This window comes from Triticum urartu, chromosome 1A, assembly GCF_056163025.1.
Source record: "Triticum urartu cultivar PI428250 chromosome 1A, HENAU_Tu73, whole genome shotgun sequence".
Taxonomy (NCBI): Eukaryota; Viridiplantae; Streptophyta; class Magnoliopsida; order Poales; family Poaceae; genus Triticum; species Triticum urartu.
The window spans coordinates 341,832,708-341,851,547 of NC_141873.1; the positions used below are offsets into that span (position 1 = coordinate 341,832,708).

The 18,840-nt window shown below is 45.4% G+C and overlaps 1 pseudogene; it reads left to right on the forward strand.

Annotated features, from left to right (window-relative positions):
• The first annotated feature begins 3,680 nt into the window (after nucleotides 1–3,680).
• LOC125533027 (ethylene-responsive transcription factor ERF026 pseudogene) lies at nucleotides 3,681–5,162 on the forward strand (annotated as a pseudogene).
• Nucleotides 5,163–18,840: the final 13,678 nt, after the last annotated feature.

Consider the following 18,840-nt stretch of genomic DNA (forward strand, 5'->3'; position numbering starts at 1 on the left):
GCGGTCCGGACGTGGTTTCTACCGCAAACCAGAGACAAACTAGGGGGAGCTTTGTGGGCGTCCGGATCGCTGCCACACCCGCGTCTGGCAACTATGCCCCACCCAACAACCCCCCACACCTCTCCTACGTTTTTCTTCTGATGCACGCACCGCTTCCCGTGCCACATCAATGCCGGCCCAGGGCACGCAACGGCCGACATTGATGCAGCAATCTGACCGAACGGGGCGGCATAGACCAACGAGACCTCTAGTGAGCCGCCACTTCAATGCAGACGCAACTTCCTGATGAACCTACCTCGGCCGCTTCGCCGCATTGAATCGGCTGACTGTCTGTTCGCATGGCCTGGCCGCGGCTTTATAAGTCGTGCTCCAGTGCCATCCACATTTCAATCACTGCATCGCTCCACTCTTCCTAATCTTCCTCCCCTCACCGCCTTCCTTCCTCCACAACTCCAGCGATGGGCAACTCATGGGCCTCGACACCGGTAGACGGCTCCGAGACGGGCTCCGGAGGATCGTGGCAACACCGTCCTCGATCCGCAGGTCCTTTGAACTCATCGGCGGGCGGCTCCTCGACGAAAGCGGAGATCCGTATCTCTTTCGGTGATGAGGAGGACCAGCCTCTGCCGCAGCAGTCCATGCCACTGCCGCAACAGTCCACACCGGCGATGCAGGGTCAGGTGTACGCCACCACGGACGCGGAGTACAAGCATTGATGGAGCCGATCCTCTGTCGCTCCGTCCTCCACCTGAATGGCCTGGTGGCGCCACCGGAGACACTCCTCCCCGTGAAGACGGAGCCCGCATCCCCTCCTTGCTCTCCACCGCGCAACCGCGGCGTCCAAATTGGACGCCGCGTGAAGGAGGAGCCCCTCTTGCCGCCGCCCCAACGCGTGAACGAGTAGCGGATTTCTCCGCCGTCCCGGCGCGTGAAGGAGGAGCACAGCTCGCAACCGCACGTACTGTCGGATTCACCACTACCTCGGCGGCGGCAGCTGTTCGTCTTCCCGGAGCGCCTTAATGGCGCAGGAGTATGCCGATAGGGGCGGCACCGGCAGGACCTGCCGCCACACATCGCGGCGGACCCGGAGCTGGAGAATGCCTGGGCCCTGGACCGCTCCATGACGACGGCGGAGACGAGCAAGTGTTGTCTCTGTCGCCTTGACGGGGAGGTGGCCCAGTTCGGCGAGGAGTGGTCTCTTAGCGAGATCGCCATCGCCAATGTCGTATCCTCCAAGGCGAGCCGCCCTCTCCCTCCGCCCACGTCATCGGCCGCGGCCGCGCTGCGCACGACGTATGAGGAAGCATAGAGAATCATCCACAAGCTTTAGGCGACTGCCGGGAAGCCCTGTCGCGACACCGCCCCCTTGCGTCTTCTGAAGCCTGACGACTCCGACTCCGACGCCAGATCCATCGACGATGATTGAGGAGCCACCGGCCAGCCCGACATGGCCTACGAGGTCATCGTCAAATATAGTGCAGTTTAAGTTTTTTTAAGGTTTTAGTACACGGGATGAAATGTGGTCCATTTTTATGTAAAAGTTATCCTGGTCTAAACGAATATCGTCCGGTTTGTTTGACCTTGAATCAAATTTGTTCATTTATGTTAAAATTCATTTGAAATGAAAAGCGGACATATGCGGCTAGTTTTGAATGACCGGCTTCGGCACCGGAGTCAGGGGACTGATTTCTACCTGTGTGCAGACAGATGACAGGATGAATTTTAGGGTCAGCTCTCGACATGCTCCACGTTATCTTTAGGTAGAAGAAGCTTGCGGAAGATGTTTGAAGAAGCGTCAATACCTTTTTTTTTCTTTCTTTCTGAAGAAACGCAGGACAGCTGCAAATTTCATTAAGAGGGAAAGCTGCGTCGATACTGACAATACTATTTGGAGGATAGCATCAAGAGCATCCTTTCCCAAACGTTGCAAAAGTAGACAAGAGTGCAAGTGCATGCTTGGATTGAGCTTTACTCCAATCTAACCAAATGGACATATGGGGTCGCGACATATATTCTCCAGGCCCATGTCTGTAATCTTATGTACATACGTGTCCACTTAGAATTTGGAAATAATTCTGTAGATGGAGTCATGCGTGTTGGATGGCCATTAGTGGAGCGAGAAGACAAAGCCAGAGAAAGCATCTACAGTACAGCCGGACCCCTATTTTCTTCCTAAACATCCGATAACGTCTGTCCGGTCAGTGTCTGGTTAAACAAAGTTGATCTAGCCGAACCCCTCACTTAGTTCCAGTATATCCGTGCTGAGCGACACTCCTCAAATCGAGACCAAATATAGGGACCATATGAGGGTGACCGGACGCGACCGCGCACTCCGCTCCAGGTCATAGCGGTCTCACCTGCAGCCACCCGAAACTCCTTTCTCTCTTATCTTTGTCAAGACGGATACCCAAATTTTAGTCCCACCTCACAGCACGAGGCCGATGCCGGCCAGTTTAAATAGCCATGCCGGAGGATGGTTCATCAACTGATGATTGTTCATCGAGTATCAGGTTCATCTCATTCATATACGTTGATAGCCCAACTACAATGAGAGAGATTTTTAAATTGTTCATCGATTTTTATTTTGGCCTTCACCCGATCACATTTTGATTCAAAAAAGTTGTGCAAGCATTAATGTTTTGTTTGTGAAGGAGATAGACCATGACTATTAATCTTCTCTGTGATAAGCAGAGAAGATTAATAGTGATGATGACTAACATTTATCGCTTCTAGACAAGCCGGCTATTTAAGCCGGTGGACTAGCTCCTCACGCGGCGAGGTGAGACTAAAACATCCGAAACACGTCAGTCCAATACGCATGTGGAAATCCTAAGCATGAGCAATTTATTTGGTGCTTTTAAGAGCCCCGCTGGCCCATCACAGACTAAAACATCTAAATTGATGGACATACATGTGTTTGCATGTATTAGCTGTTTTGAAAATATGGTTTATGGCTGCAAATGGTAAAATATAAAGCCCGCTTGGTCATTGTCCGCGGACGCGTTCGGGCATGTCCGTAGACGTTTGAGGGTCCAAATTTGCCGGTTGCGGCTTGGATGGTGGGATGACACGCCTCCCTATATCCATTCGTTGTCCCCAAATAAGAAAAATTGCATTCCTTGTTCCCCCGCAAAAAAAAAATTGCATTCCTTGTTCCCTACAAAACCAAAACCATGTTCATGAACATGCATGCATGCATGCATGCGTCCATATAACGGCTGACATTCTTTCACCCCTACGCCACCGCGTCCGAACGACCCCAAATCGCTACCACACACTGCGAAGCGCAAGCATGAACATGTCACGCGGCGAGAAAATATCTGACCGCCCACCGGCGCACGTCCCTACCCCGTAATCTAGTACTGGATATGTTAGGTGGCAAGAGAACCAAAGAATCATGCACCATCATCATCGCCTACTCATCATCGATCGGTTGGTTCCATCTCTCGCTTTCGCCTTTCCATAAAAGATAAAACCCCTATTATATTGTCCTTGAACGGGTCAACACAGGTGTTGGAGCATCGGTGATGTGCTATCCGGCAGTCAACTCCGATGGCCACTCCGGCAGCCCGGCGTGTCGCCACCTGGATTTTGATTCGTAACAACCCGGTAATGATCCAGTGATGTCGTACTAACACCGCCGCGCACTAACCCAGGAGCGGCTTTCTGAGCCTTAGATTGCCCCCCCTATGTCTATGTGGCGGGGCTCCATTGGGCGGCCCGTGATAGAGCCTGAAAGAGCCACTCCTTTTTGCCCCCTGTGCTTCACAGCTAATCCCTAGCTCGGCATCGATCGAGCGAGCTCGCAAAGCTGAAAACCGCGTACGTTCTCACCAACTCCGGCCGGTTCCCGGCTTTTAAACCCTCCTGAAACCCCCGTCCGGATTAGCGTATCTGCCATCTGCTAATTGACATTGCTAATATTGTTAGCTGGTTTGTTCACTGGCTTGCTTGCTTTGCTGCATTCCTCGTCCAGCCCGGTTGTGTGCATGCTGGTTAGTGCAATGTACGTACTGCTCTGCATGTCTTGGTAGGGAGCCTGTTGTACCGGACGGGTGTGAGTTGGCTGGTGATTAGTACGTTAATGGAGCAAGGGAGGGAGGGGATGATGGGGAGCCTCTGCGGGAGGCGGCCGCGGGCGGAGACGCGCCACCCGGTGTACCGCGGCGTGCGGTTCCGGGCGGGGAAGTGGGTGTCGGAGATCCGGGAGCTGCGCAAGCACACCAGGATCTGGCTCGGCACCTACCCGACGCCCGAGATGGCCGCCGCGGCGTACGACGCGGCCGCATTGGCCCTGCGTGGCGCGGGGACGGCGCTCAACTTCCCAGACGCGGCAAGGTCGCGCCCCGCGCCGGCGTCCATGTCCGCCGACGATGTCCGGGCTGCGGCGGCCGCTGCCGCCGCGTCTGCGATGGCCAGCACCTGGGCTCCTCAGCGCAGCGACCAATGCTACGGCGATCAGCTGCATGCAGGCGAGCCGGACAGGCGTGACGACGCGATCGGCGTCGTGGACGAGGACGACGTGTTCGAGATGCCGCGGCTGATGGTGAGCATGGCGGAGGGGCTGATGATCAGCCCGCCGGTGCTGGGCACACCGGCGGCGGACGGTTACTCGGCGGCGTCGTACTACGCGGAAGCTGAGGATGAGGACGCCGTGAGCTTGTGGGATCACTCTTGAATCTTGATCGATCACGTAATGGAGATAGTGGAGGAAGGTGTGACTAAGACCGATAGGGACGCGCGCCATGAGCCCATGCCATGACCTGGTGGTGGTGGTGATGTGGGATCGCACGTGATGTGGACGGACGAATGTTTGTTGCCCAAACGTATATATCTACGCTCTGTAATGCGCCCTGTACGTAGCATGGATGTGAAACCGATGGTGGAGACACAACATGGATACAGACATACTCTACTGATTACTACTCCCTCTGTAAAGAAATATAAGAGCTTTAGTGATCTAAACGTTTTTATATTTTTTTACGATGAAAGTAGTTATACCCATTGATATTATGCATATATTAATTGTATGATGATATTGGGTAGGATCTTATTTTTTTGACAGTAATATTAGATAAGATATTTGTTATGTGTTTATTGCAATTTGGTTGATATTAATTTCGTGCTAAACATGTTGCATGCTCAATTTGTATTGACATGATTGGATAGTCAAGATCAATTGGTTGTCCCTTTGGATCTTTTTATTTATATTATATTATATATATAATAATAATTATAGTAGATGTATATATATAATGATTGTAATTATATTTTATAATTTGTAATATACTAGCACAAATGCCCGTGCGTTGCAATAGGACAAAAAAAGATGTATTTCAATTTTAAGGAAATACGCATTTGAAAATCCAACCAATTGCACCATTCAAATAAAAGTATATATTTTGATTCCATTGTAATTTATTAATTATTTTAGCCGTTGTTGCCTTATTTTCGTGATAGTTGGGCGAGCACGGGTTGTGAAAGGCCCAGGTTGAGCAACATGCGCCACACGATGATCTATTCGTTGGGACAAACCTCCCTACAATACCAACATCTTATGATCTACGCGTTTATCCTCTTGAAAATATGCTTTTATGGTCTACGGATTTAATTTCAAAAATATAAGGACTTTTTCACAGAGCAAATATTTTTTTGAATGGATGAAATTTATTTTATATTGCGGGATTATGTCACACAGAGCTGCGGGAGAGATGGTAAAATGGAGTGGATTGCTCCCCCCTACAGCCAGCGTGAGAAAGATGCTATGTTGTCTCATTCTCTCTGCTCTTCATCCCTCCGTCTCCCGGTCTCCCGTCCGTATTTCACCAACGACATCGGTGACATCCAGAGTTGAGGAATATCTTAATTGTCAGCAAGCCTTAGTGTGCTCTAATTACTTTCTCTATTAAGATATATTTAATTCTAATATTTCGCTCACTTTTAATTATTATATGTGATAATATATTCATAAGATGTGGTAGGCATGAACATTAAACTATGATAGTAACGACAAACAACAACTAGTAAATATAATCGGTGCTCATTCAGTTTTCTTTTTTTGCCATTGATAGTAACAACAACAAGTAAACATAGCAACATTCAGCAACTTCCGATAAGTGTAACCATTAAAAAAAGCAAATAGACCAAAAATCTTTACCTAGAGAGCTTCCTTATCCACACAGCGTTGCCGATTCAGAATTTTGTTTGCGTAGCACACATAGCAGATCCAGCACGGGTGCAACCATTAAAACGAGCGAATAGACCAAAAATCCTCGAGAGAGCTCTCTTATGTACAACAACGCTACTCGTCATCAACCCACCACCGCCAGTGAATTCTCCGCCCCGCCCCCAGTTCCCTCCGTGCTCACTCTAGCCACACACATGCACTCGTGCTCTATCCACACCCCCACACTGCCACATACTCCCATCTCTCTTCCCTCCTCCACTCCACATGCAATCCCCCAGGGACCATGGCGCCAGATCGAGCGAGCACGGATCCGCCCTCCCGCCCCTGATTCCCCCATTGACGATCTCACGCCTCTCCGCGCCGAGGCCTCCTGGAGTGCGCCGGGGCCAGGCTGGTGGTGTGGTGAAGTGGGGCCGCACCTAGATGCAGCTGGTGGCGGTGTGTCCGTCGAGGGCGCGCCGTGCGCTCCTGGCTCTTGCTTTGCTCCGACGCCCGGCCTCGCAACAGTCGTTTGATTGTATTAGCGGCTTAATAATGCCCCAATTGGCACCCTCTAATTATGGTGCATGCAAATTAGCCCATAATCCCGCACATGTCCTCCTGTGATTAGTAATGCTCATACATAGCAGAGGCCACAAACCTTCCTCATTATATTATACTCTCTCCTTTCCTAAATATTTGTTTTTTTAAAAATTTTAAATGACTACCATATACGAATGTATATAAACATATTTGAGAGCGTAGATTCACTCATTTTGCTCCGTATATAGTCATTTGTTGAAATCTTTAGAAAGACAAATATTTAAGAACGGAGGAAGTAATTGTTTTCAGTCTTCATTATCCGGAACGCGGCTTGTTGGTATTTCAGATAATATACGGACATATATAAATTAGAGAAAGTCAAAGTAAGAAATCGAGGTGGTACTATTTGGCTGGAAGTAGTGGTCCGTCATATGTATTCTCTGGTACTAATATCAGCACGCATGTGTATTTTTTTTCCTTCTCTCGTTGCACAGAAGTTCGGCCAACGGCCCAACCTGCAAGCCCAAGTCGGTCAATGCAGAAAACGTGAGGCCTAATGTTTTTGATGTATGGGCAGCTATATAGATTAGTACCACCTTGGGTAGAGGAAATATAATATAGATAAGGTAGACGGATCAAAACGAACGAAATTACGGTGGTAAGAAGCAATAGCCCTATATATATATATATAGGTATAGGTATATAGATAAAAGAGTGAAGATCCAACATATCTCATCAATTCAACCAGATGTATCAAGTATATGTCACTACGGCGTTTAGCGCTAAATTATTTAGCATCCTCCCTTAATTTTTGAACACTGTATAGATATAGACGCTCATACGTACATATACACCCACCCCTACGAACGCATACATGCACACCCTATTCCTATGAGCACCTTTGAGAGACTAATCTGGCACATCATCTTGAGATTTACAAAGTCGCCACGGACGCCTTCGTTGTCGATGGGAACGTCTACTTCTACCGAACGCCTGAAATAAATCCAGGAAATGCAAGTGGCAGTGTCAAATCTAAAATTTGAACCCTGGTGGGCTGAAGATACCACAGTCATCCTAATTCTCCCTTAATTAATATGCAATTACCAGCACCAACCAATTAATTATGTCATATCAAATACCAACGTGCAACTAATATCTTGTGAAATATTGATTTGTAATGCAATATATATTGCCTAATATTGATGTGCATTGTACGTACAGGATTACTAATTTTAAGAAGTACTTTAATATAATAATCCAGATATACATCTTCTTGATTGATACTACTAAATGGCATATGTCATTTATGTGTGCAATTAATATCTACCTTGCGATGGTCGTGCCTATTTAAATGCCCGAACCTCATTCATCTTCAACCATCACCACAACAACCACTGTGACAGCTCTCAAAGCTGCATGAGCGCATACGTCAAGCCAAAGTCGCGCCACCACAAAATCGCCAGCCATGAGGTCCTGCAACATCTTCCTCATCATTGTCGCCACTGTTGTTGTGGCTTACCCCTTTGCAACGTCCGCCGAGGACGAGTGGCATCATATTGGGGACCTCGAGAATGAACCACATATCCAGGAGCTCGGCGAGTGGGCAATGGTGGAGCACGTCAAGCAGGCTCACGATGGGCTCAAGTTTATGAAGGTGGTGAGTGGTGCTGTGACGCCCCCGATTCGATCGTACGCTAATCATACACGCAAACGTGTACGATCAAGATCAGGGACTCACGGGAAGATATCACAACACAATTCTACAAATAAAATAAGTTATACAAGCATCATATTACAAGCCAGGGGCCTCGAGGGCTCGAATACAAGAGCTCGATCATAGACGAGTCAGCGGAAGCAACAATATCTGAATACAGACAAAAGTTAAACAAGTTGCCTTAAGAAGGCTAACACAAATTGGGATACAGATCGAAAGAGGCGCAGGCCTCCTGCCTGGGATCCTCCTAAACTACTCCTGGCCGTCGTCAACGGCCTTGTAGCGACCAGACCTCAAACGGTCTGATCTCTGTGCTCAGGTGTCATCCCTGAATCAGTAATGCTGACACCGCACAGTACTCGGAGGATTTATAACAGAGTAGCAATCACACACTTATTACATTGAGTGTCTCCATAGAGAACTTATTACAATAAATATGGCTTAAGGCCATCTAATAACTATAACAGCGGAAGGCTTGGAAGATAAGTGAGTCCATCAACTCCAACGGCATCACCGAGTATAGAACCACGATCTAAAAACTTCTTAATCGTCGTCTGAAAAGTCTGCAACATTAACGTTGCAGCCCGAAACAGGTCAGCACATGGAATATGCTGGCAAGGTAACACATAGAGAGTAATAGAATGAAACAACTATACTATATGCATATTTGGCCGGTGGAAAACTCTATGGTTACAGTTTTGCGAAAAGCCAATTTTTCCCTACTGCAAAGGAATAAATTTTATTTAACTATCATGGTGGTTGTTAAACATTGAGAATGGTTGACAGCATTCTCAATCCTAATTAAGTATCATCATTAAACAAAACCCAACAAAATTAATTTTAGAGTAACATGTTGAGATTCACATGACAATCCAAGTACTAGATACTCAAGATGTCCATAACCGGGGACACGGCTAATCATGATTAGTTTATACACTCTGCAGAGGTTTGCGCACTTTCCCCCATAAGACTCGATCGCCTCCGTTTGGTTTCTCGCACTACATGGTGTTTGAGAAGACGGATGACCAAGTCATAGTCTTTCAGAAGCGCTAGCACCTTACGATGGATAGACCGTTACACCTACTTTCCCCTACATTTGCTAGTCTACCCTGTAAGAGTTCGCACGACTTAATCAACTATGCTAGAGCCCATAATAGCTTGTGGCTGCACACGGAAGTTTCTAGTATGAAAAATCTCATGATCTCTTTGGGCCTGGGTGGCGGTCCATAAAGAAAAACAGGCAATCCTGGAATACCCAGGTACCTCAATCCACCCAGATGTGTGTTTAAGTTGCCACCTTAGATAAACCATTAATTAACAAACTCACATCTGTCATGGATATCACTCACCCAATCCACGTCTACTAGCATAGCATGGCATAATAGGCAAACGTAGAAGTAACTCCCAAAGGTTTGATAATATAACAGGTAATAGGTCCTACCTCAACTACTTTCCATCCCACAATTTAATTAGATCCTAATCATGCAATATTTGAGGATTGATCTAATGCAATAAAACTGGGTAGTAGGAGGTATGATCAAAGTGTTACTTGCCTTACTGATGATCCGCGAAACCTAGAGATTCGAAGTAACAGGCGGCGCACTCCGGGTATTCTATCGCAGACAAACAAACAAGCATACAATAAGTATTCATCTAATGCACAAGTAAAACTCGAATAAGAGATCTAACCAGAAAGTTCAACTTAAGAACTCCGGTTGGCAAAAAGAATCAAATCAAACGAAGCAACGGAAGTCAAACGGCAAAAGAAACAGACTTCGTTTACTATTCTGGATCTAGGGCAATTTTTACAGTGGCAAAAACTTGTTTAAGTTGGTCAAACGGTTAGAGGGTTTTGAGACGAAACTCCAGGCGCTTGAATCGCCTGATTCCGATAACCGAGCGAAAAGTTATACTAAAACGAAAATCGGATCAGGAATCGCGATCAGAAAAATCGCGGATTAAATCTGAGAAAAAGAAAAACGACGAACGTTCGCTAGAATGAACGAACGGACGAACACTCGCTAAATAAATAAATCGGAAAAACCGATCTATTTAAAAAACCGAAACAAAAAAAACCGCGACCTTTTTTTTAATCGCGGCTTTAAAAAAACGGCGGCGAAAACGAGGTTGACCTGGGTCCGGCGACGGCGGCTCTAATTTCGGGCGCGGTGGGCTGGGGTGGCTCGGGGCGGCGGTATTTAATGGCTGCCCCCGGGCGGTGTCCCACTCGGGTACGGCCCGAAGTCGGTTCGCGTTTTTTGTTTAAATTATTTCGCGCAGAAAAACAAATAAAAGAAATACTAAACGGACTCCAAAAATCCCGAAATAAATTTTTCCGGGCTTCTAAAATCAAGCCGCACAAGGTGAACATTTATTTGTGGCCTAAATGCAATTTTGAAAAACACAAATTTTTCCTAAATTCAAATAAAATACCGAAAAACTCCGACATAAAATCTTATTTGATTTTATTATTAAATTCTCAGTATTTTTTATTTTGGAAAAGTCATTTTATTCCCTCTCTCATAATTTTGTAATAGAAATAATTGATGATAAAATAATTAAAATCAAATGATCTTATTCGCAAAATTTGAGAAAACTCAAATATGAAAATAATGAATTCCCCAACTCTCTCTGTGGATCCTTGAGTTGCGTAGAAATTTATAGGATCAAACCAAAAGCAAATAAAATATGATATGCAATGATGATCTAATGTATAACAGTCCAAATTGAAAATTTGGGATGTTACAAACCTACCCCCCTTAAGATGAATCTCACCCTTGAGATTCGGGTTGGCTAGAAAATAGGTGAGGGTGGTCCTTGAGAAAATCTTCCTCTCGCTCCCAGGTGGCTTCATCCTCCGTGTGGTGGCTCCACTGAACCTTACAAAACTTGATAACCTTGCTGCGGGTGACTCGGCTGGCAAACTCGAGAATCTTAACAGGTTTCTCCTCATAGGTCAAATCACTGTCCAACGGAATTGCTTCCAATGGCACTGTGTCTCTCAAGGGTATGTCAGCCATCTCTGCGTGACACTTCTTCAACTGGGAAACATGGATCACATCATGAACTCCTGACAATCCTTCAGGTAATTCCAACTTGTAGGCCACTTCTCCCATACGTTCCAACACTCGGTATGGTCCTACAAATCGTGGTGCTAACTTTCCTTTAACACCAAAGCGCTTGGTTCCCTGAAGTGGGGATACTCGAAGATAAACTCGATCTCCCACTTCGTAAACTGTCTCCTTGCGTTTAGAATCTGCATAACTTTTCTGCCTGGATTGAGCTACCTTGAGCCTATCGCGAATCAATTTCACCTTCTGTTCAGACTCCTTAATCAAATCAGGTCCAAACAACTGGCGGTCTCCAACTTCATCCCATGACAACGGTGTTCCGCACCTTCTTCCGTACAAGGCTTCGAAAGGGGCCATCTTTAAACTGGATTGATAACTGTTGTTCTAAGAGAATTCTGCATACGGCAAATTCTCGTCCCAACTAGATCCATAATCTAGCGCACAAGCTCTCAGCATGTCCTCCAAAATCTGATTGACTCTCTCGGTCTGTCCATCTGTCTGTGGATGAAAAGTTGTGCTGAACTCTAGCCTAGTACCCAAAGTTTCGTGCTACTGATTCCAGAACTTTGAGGTAAACTGGGTTCCTCTACCCGATACAATGCTCCTTGGAACTCCATGTAAGCATACAATCCTGGTCATGTATATCTTTGCCAACTTCGCACTGGTATAAGTGGTCTTTACCGGGATGAAATGAGCTACTTTCGTCAACCGATCAACTACAACCCAAATCGAGTCATAGCCTGAACGAGTCCTGAGTAATCCCGTGATAAAATCCATGCCTAACTTATCCCACTTCCATTCGGGTATCGGCAATGGCTGTAGCAATCTTGCTGGCTTCTGATGCTCTGCCTTTACTCTCTGACATACATCACATACTGCTACGTACTCCGCAATATCTTTCTTCATTCCGGTCCACCAGAAAATATCCTTTAAATCCAAATACATCTTGGTATTTCCTGGGTGAATCGAATATGGTGAATCGTGTGCCTCTTGCAGAATCAACTTCCTGATCTCCGGGTCATTGGGCACATAAACACGGTCTTCAAACCATAGGGTGTCGTACTCATCCTCACGAAATCCTTTAGCCTTTCCTTCGCTCATTTTCTCCTTTATAGAGGCAATCTCCTTGTCCGTCTTCTGAGCTTCTCTGATTCTATCCATCAAAGTTGACTGAATCTCCAATGCCGCTACATAGCCTCTCGGAACTATTTCCAAACATAGCTCACGAAGATTTCCGGCTAACTCCCGTGGTAATTCTCCCGTCATTAGTGTATTGACATGGCTCTTACGGCTCAATGCGTCAGCTACTACATTAGCCTTTTCGGGGTGATAATGCAATCTCATATCATAATCCTTGATGAGCTCCAACCATCTCCTTTGTCTGAGGTTTACTCCTTCTGCGTGAAAATGTACTTCAAACTCTTGTGATCCGTGTACACCTCGCAATTGTTTCCAATCAGAAAATGTCTCCAAGTCTTCAATGCATGCACTACGGCTGCTAACTCCAAATCATGCGTAGCATAATTCAACTCATGAGGCTTAAGCTGTCGTGAGGCATATGAAACAACTCTCCCTTCCTGCATAAGCACTGCTCCAAGTCCTCGACGTGAAGCGTCGCAATACACCTCATAATCCTTGGTCTGGTCTGGCAAAATCAACACTGGTGAAGTAACCAAACGTTTCTTCAAATCCTGGAAACTAGCCTCACACTCCTCGGTCCATATGAACTTGGTATCCTTTTTTAACAACTCAGTCATAGGCTTCGCAATCTTTGAGAAATTCTCAATAAATCTCCGGTAGTATCCTGCGAGTCCAAGAAAACTCCGGATCTCTCCAACTGTTGTTGGCGCTTCCCAATTTGTCACGGTATCAACCTTAGTGGGATCTACTGCTATACCTTCTCCGGATATAACGTGTCCGAGGAATCCTACTTCCTTCAACCAAAACTCACATTTGCTAAACTTGGCATATAGTTGATGTTCTCTGAGCTTCTCAAGTACTAAACGCAAATGTTCCTTATGCTCCTCTTCATTCTTCGAGTAAACCAGGATATCATCAATGAACACCACGACGAACTTATCCAAAAACTCCATAAACACTTTGTTCATCATGTTCATAAAATAGGCAGGTGCGTTAGTCAGACCAAATGACATAACGGTATACTCGTACAACCCATACCTGGTGGTAAAAGCTGTCTTAGGTATATCCTGTTCTCGAATCTTCAACTGGTGGTATCCTGATCGCAGATCGATCTTGGAAAATACCTTAGCTCCTTGCAATCGATCAAATAGATCATTGATCATTGGTAGTGGGTACTTGTTCTTGATCGTTACTTCATTCAATCCTCGATAATCTACAACCATCCTTAACGATCCATCCTTTTTCTCCACTAGAAGTACTGGCGATCCCCAAGGCGACGAACTTGGGCGAATATATCCTTTATCCAGTAACTCCTTAATCTGCTTCTTAATTTCCACCAAATCCTTTGCAGGCATCCTGTATGGTCTCTTTGATATTGGCCCTGTGCCTGGCAATAGCTCAATCAAAAACTCAATATCTCTATCCGGTGGCATGCCTGGCAACTCCTGCAGAAATACTTCAGGGAAATCCCTTACCACTGGTACTTCCTCCTGCACAACTCCTGTTAAACAATTTACTTGAGTCCCTTTTGGCACATGTCGGGATACATACTTGATCCTTCTCCCTTCTGGGGTAGTAAGCAAAATTGTCTTACTGGCGCAATCAATGTTTCCTCCATACATCGACAACCAATCCATACCCAGAATTACATCCAATCCTTGTGATTCCAAAATGATTAAATCCGAGGGAAACACATGCCTATCTATACTCAATGGCACTTGAAAACATCCTTGACTGGCCATATACTCCGCTCCTGGTGAGCTTACTAGCATAGGTGTTCTAAGAACCTTAGTGGGCAAGTTATACTTATCCACAAATCCCCTTGATATGTATAAATGCGATGCACCAGTATCAAAAAGAACGAGTGCAGTACATGACTTAACCAAAAACTTACCAATTACGGCATCCGGCTGCTCTTCAACCTCCTCCACATTAACGTGGTTCACCTGTCCCCTATTTAAAGGGTTCGGCTTCTTCCCAGAGCTTCCATTGCCATTCTGGCCTTCAGGACATTCATTGGCATAATGTCCGGTCTTCTGACACTTAAAGCAAGTGACTTGGCTCAGGTCCTTCTTGGCTGGGGTTGATGGGTTGGTACGGTTCTGGCCGTTGCTTCCTCCATTCCCATTACCATTCTTGGTGCCATTGTGATTGTGTGAGCTACCTCCTCCATGGGTATGCTGAAAATGTCCTCCTGATCTAGGGGTAAAACGTGGCTTCTGCTGAGCTCCAGAATTGTACTTTCCTTGTCCATACTTCCTCTTGCGATTCTCAATTTGCTGCTGCTTGCCTTCAATCATAAGAGCACGGTCTACCAACTCCTAGTAGTTGTTGAATGTTGCTACCATCAACTGCATGCTCAACTCATCATTTAGTCCTTCCAGAAACTTCTCCTGCTTAGCTGCATCCGTAGCAACGTCATCTTGGGCATAACGTGCTAATTTACTAAAGTCCTCCACATACTGGCCAACTGTCCGTCCTCCTTGGCACAAGTTGCGAAACTCACGCTTCTTCATGGCCATAGCTCCTGCTGAAACATGGGCAGTACGAAAAGCCTGCTGAAACTGGTCCCATGTGACAGTGTCGACAGGGAAAGTGGTTGTGAAATTCTCCCACCATGATGCTGCGGGTCCTTCAAGTTGATGTGCGGCAAACTTCACCTTCTCCGCATTTGTGCATCCTGCTGTGGTCAACTCCCTAACTGTCTTGCGGAGCCAATCATCTACTACTATCGGCTCAGTGCTACTGGAAAACACCGGTGGATTTAGCCTAAGAAAACGGGCTAAGTGATCAACAGGTGGTGGTGGGTTGTTGTTGTTGTTCCCCTGATTCTGATTCTGAACTAGCAACTGCATCAATGTGTTCTGCTGCTGGATCAACTGGGTGAGCTCCGATGGAAAGGTAAATCCGGGGTCACGTCTCGGAGGCATCTGAGGGTTTAGAAAAGATGAGATTTAAGAATAGAGGGGGTCTAAAGAGAAAACACTACCCATATGCACATGAGGCAAAAGCAAACAATTCACTTCATTCAATCAAATAAGGGCATACAATCGATCTAACTATCGCAAAAGTGCTCGGTCTACTGTATTTACATGGTGGACTACTACTACTGATGAGGTGGTCTACTAGAAATTTTCTTTGGTTACAGACTCCATGATATCTGCTCCGGCTTCATCAACATAGTCATCATCGCTGTCATCCGGGTCCGAGTCGGTGTCGTCGATGATGATGTAGTCTTCCGGGCGAATCTCCTTGGGTTCTTCGTCTTCATCTACTGGTGTAGGGCCTCCCATAAATATTCCGATCTTCTTGATCAGATTGTCATTCTTCTCCACCAATACTTCAATTTCCTCTTCATAATCTTCACGTGTAGCCTTGAGTTCTTCCTCCAGTTCCTTGATTCTTGTCCTTGCCTTCTTTAGGTCTATCATGTCGGCGCACATCTGGTTCTCCTGTCATCGAATGTGCTGGTTTAATTCTTGGATAAAAGCTGCAATTGATCTATCCTTTCTGGTGCTGATCATCTCCCAGTGCTCATCTCGGCGCCCACAAATCTGGTAGATAGTATCCTTGAGATCATTTCGGTAGACTTCTCCAATGCGTCCCGTGGAGATGTGAGCTGCCATGCTCTTTCCTAGACTCCAAGTTGGTGCACCAAAAGAAAACTCTATGGGCTCAGTGACTGGCATGAACGTCCTTCCTGGAACTTGAACTTGAATCATCCAGCGCTCTTCTTCAGGTAAAGTGGCGTTGTAGGTTCCGGTGAAGCTTGGTACTCCTATGTTCACGTATCTAGTGACTTCCTTCAAGTGGCGTCCAAAGGGTGTATCTTCATCCGGTTGCGTGAACTTGTTCCTTGCATCCTCCATCCTAAAGATTAGAAAAGATGAGAGGTCAGAAGAGAAGAGAGTGAATAGTGTTCTAGGTCTTTAGCTTAGTGGTCGTGTCCTACAGTCAGCGTGTGCTCTGATACCATCTCTGTAGCGACCAAACCTCAAACGGTCTGATCCCTATGCTCAGGTGTCATCCCTGGATCAGTAATGCTGACACCACACAGTACTCGGAGGATTTATAACAGAGTAGCAATCACACACTTATTACATCGAGTGTCTCCATAGAGAACTTATTACAATAAATATGGCTTAAGGCCATCTAATAACTATAACAGCGGAAGGCTTGGAAGATAAGTGAGTCCATCAACTCCAACGGCATCACTGAGTATAGAACCACGACCTAAAAACTCCTTAATCGTCGTCTGAAAAGTCTGCAACATTAACGTTGCAGCCCGAAACGGGTCAGCACATGGAATATGCTGGCAAGGTAACACATAGAGAGTAATAGAATGAAACAGCTATACTATATGCATATTTGGCCGGTGGAAAGCTCTATGGTTACAGTTTTGTGAAAAGCCATTTTTCCCTACTGCAAAGGAATAAATTTTATTTAACTATCATGGTGGTTGTTAAACATTGAGAATGGTTGACAACATTCTCAATCCCAATTAAGCATCATCATTAAACAAAACCCAACAAAATTAATTTTAGAGTAACATGTTGAGATTCACATGATAATCCAAGTACTATATACTCAAGATGTCCATAACCGGGGACACGGCTAACTATGATTAGTTTATACACTCTGCAGAGGTTTGCGTACTTTCCCCCACAAGACTCGATCGCCTCCGTTTGGTTTCTCGCACTACATGGTGTTTGAGAAGAGGGATGACCGAGACATAGTCTTTCAGAAGCGCTAGCACCTTACGATGGATAGACCGTTACACCTACTTTCCCCTACATTTGCTAGTCTACCCTGTAAGAGTTCGCATGACTTAATCAACTATGCTAGAGCCCATAATAGCTTGTGGATGCACACGGAAGTTTCTAGTATGAAAAAGCTCATGATCCCTTTGGCCCTGGGTGGCGGTCCATAAAGAAAAACAGACAATCCTGGAATACCCAGGTACCTCAATCCACCCAGATGTGTGTTTAAGTTGCCACCTTAGATAAACCATTAATTAACAAACTCACATCTGTCATGGATATCACTCACCCAATCCACGTCTGCTAGCATAGCATGGCATAATAGGCAAACATAGAAGTAAATCCCAAAGGTTTGATAATATAACAGGTAATAGGTACTACCTCAACTACTTCCCATCCCACAATTTAATTAGATCCTAATCATGAAATGTTTGAGGATTGATCTAATGCAATAAAACTGGGTAGTAGGAGGTATGATCAAAGTGTTACTTGCCTTGCTGATGATCCGCGAAACCTAGAGATTCGAAGTAACAGGCGGCGCACTCCGGGTATTCTATCACAGACAAACAAACAAGCATACAATAAGTATTCATCTAATGCACAGGTAAAACTCGAATAAGAGATCTAACCAGAAAGTTCAACTTAAGAACTCCGGTTGGCAAAAAGAATCAAATCAAACGAAGCAACGAAAGTCAAACGGCAAAAGAAACATGCTTCATTTACTATTCTGGATCTAGGGCAATTTTTACAATAGCAAAAACTTGTTTAAGTTGGTTAAATGGTTAGAGGGTTTCGAGACGAAACTCCAGGCGCTTGAATCGCCTGATTCCGATAACCGAGCGAAAAGTTATACTAAAACGAAAATCGGATGAGGAATCGCGATCAGAAAAATCGCGGATTGAATCCGAGAAAAAGAAAAACGACAAATGTTCGCTAGAACGAACGAACGGACGAACGCTCGCTAAATAAATAAATCGGAAAAACCGATCTATTAAAAAAACCGAAACTGAAAAAAATAAAATCGCGACCTTTTTTAAAAAAAAAACGGCGGCGAAAACGAGGTTGACCTGGGTCCGGCGGCGGTGGCTCTGATTTTGGACGCGGTGGGCTGGGGCGGCGGTATTTAAAGGCTGCCCCCGGACGATGTCCCGCTCGGGTACGGCCCAAAGTCGGTTCGCATTTTTTTAAAATTATTCCGTGCAGAAAAACAAATAAAAGAAATACTAAACAGACTCTAAAAATCCCGAAATAAATTTTCCCGGGATTCTAAAATCAAGCCGCACAAGGTGAACATTTATTTGGGGCCTAAATACAATTTTGAAAAACGCACATTTTTCCTAAATTCAAATAAAATACCGAAAAACTCCGACATAAAATCTTATTTTATTTTATTATTAAAAATCCTCAATATTTGTTTATTTTGGGAAAGTCATTTTATTCCCTCTC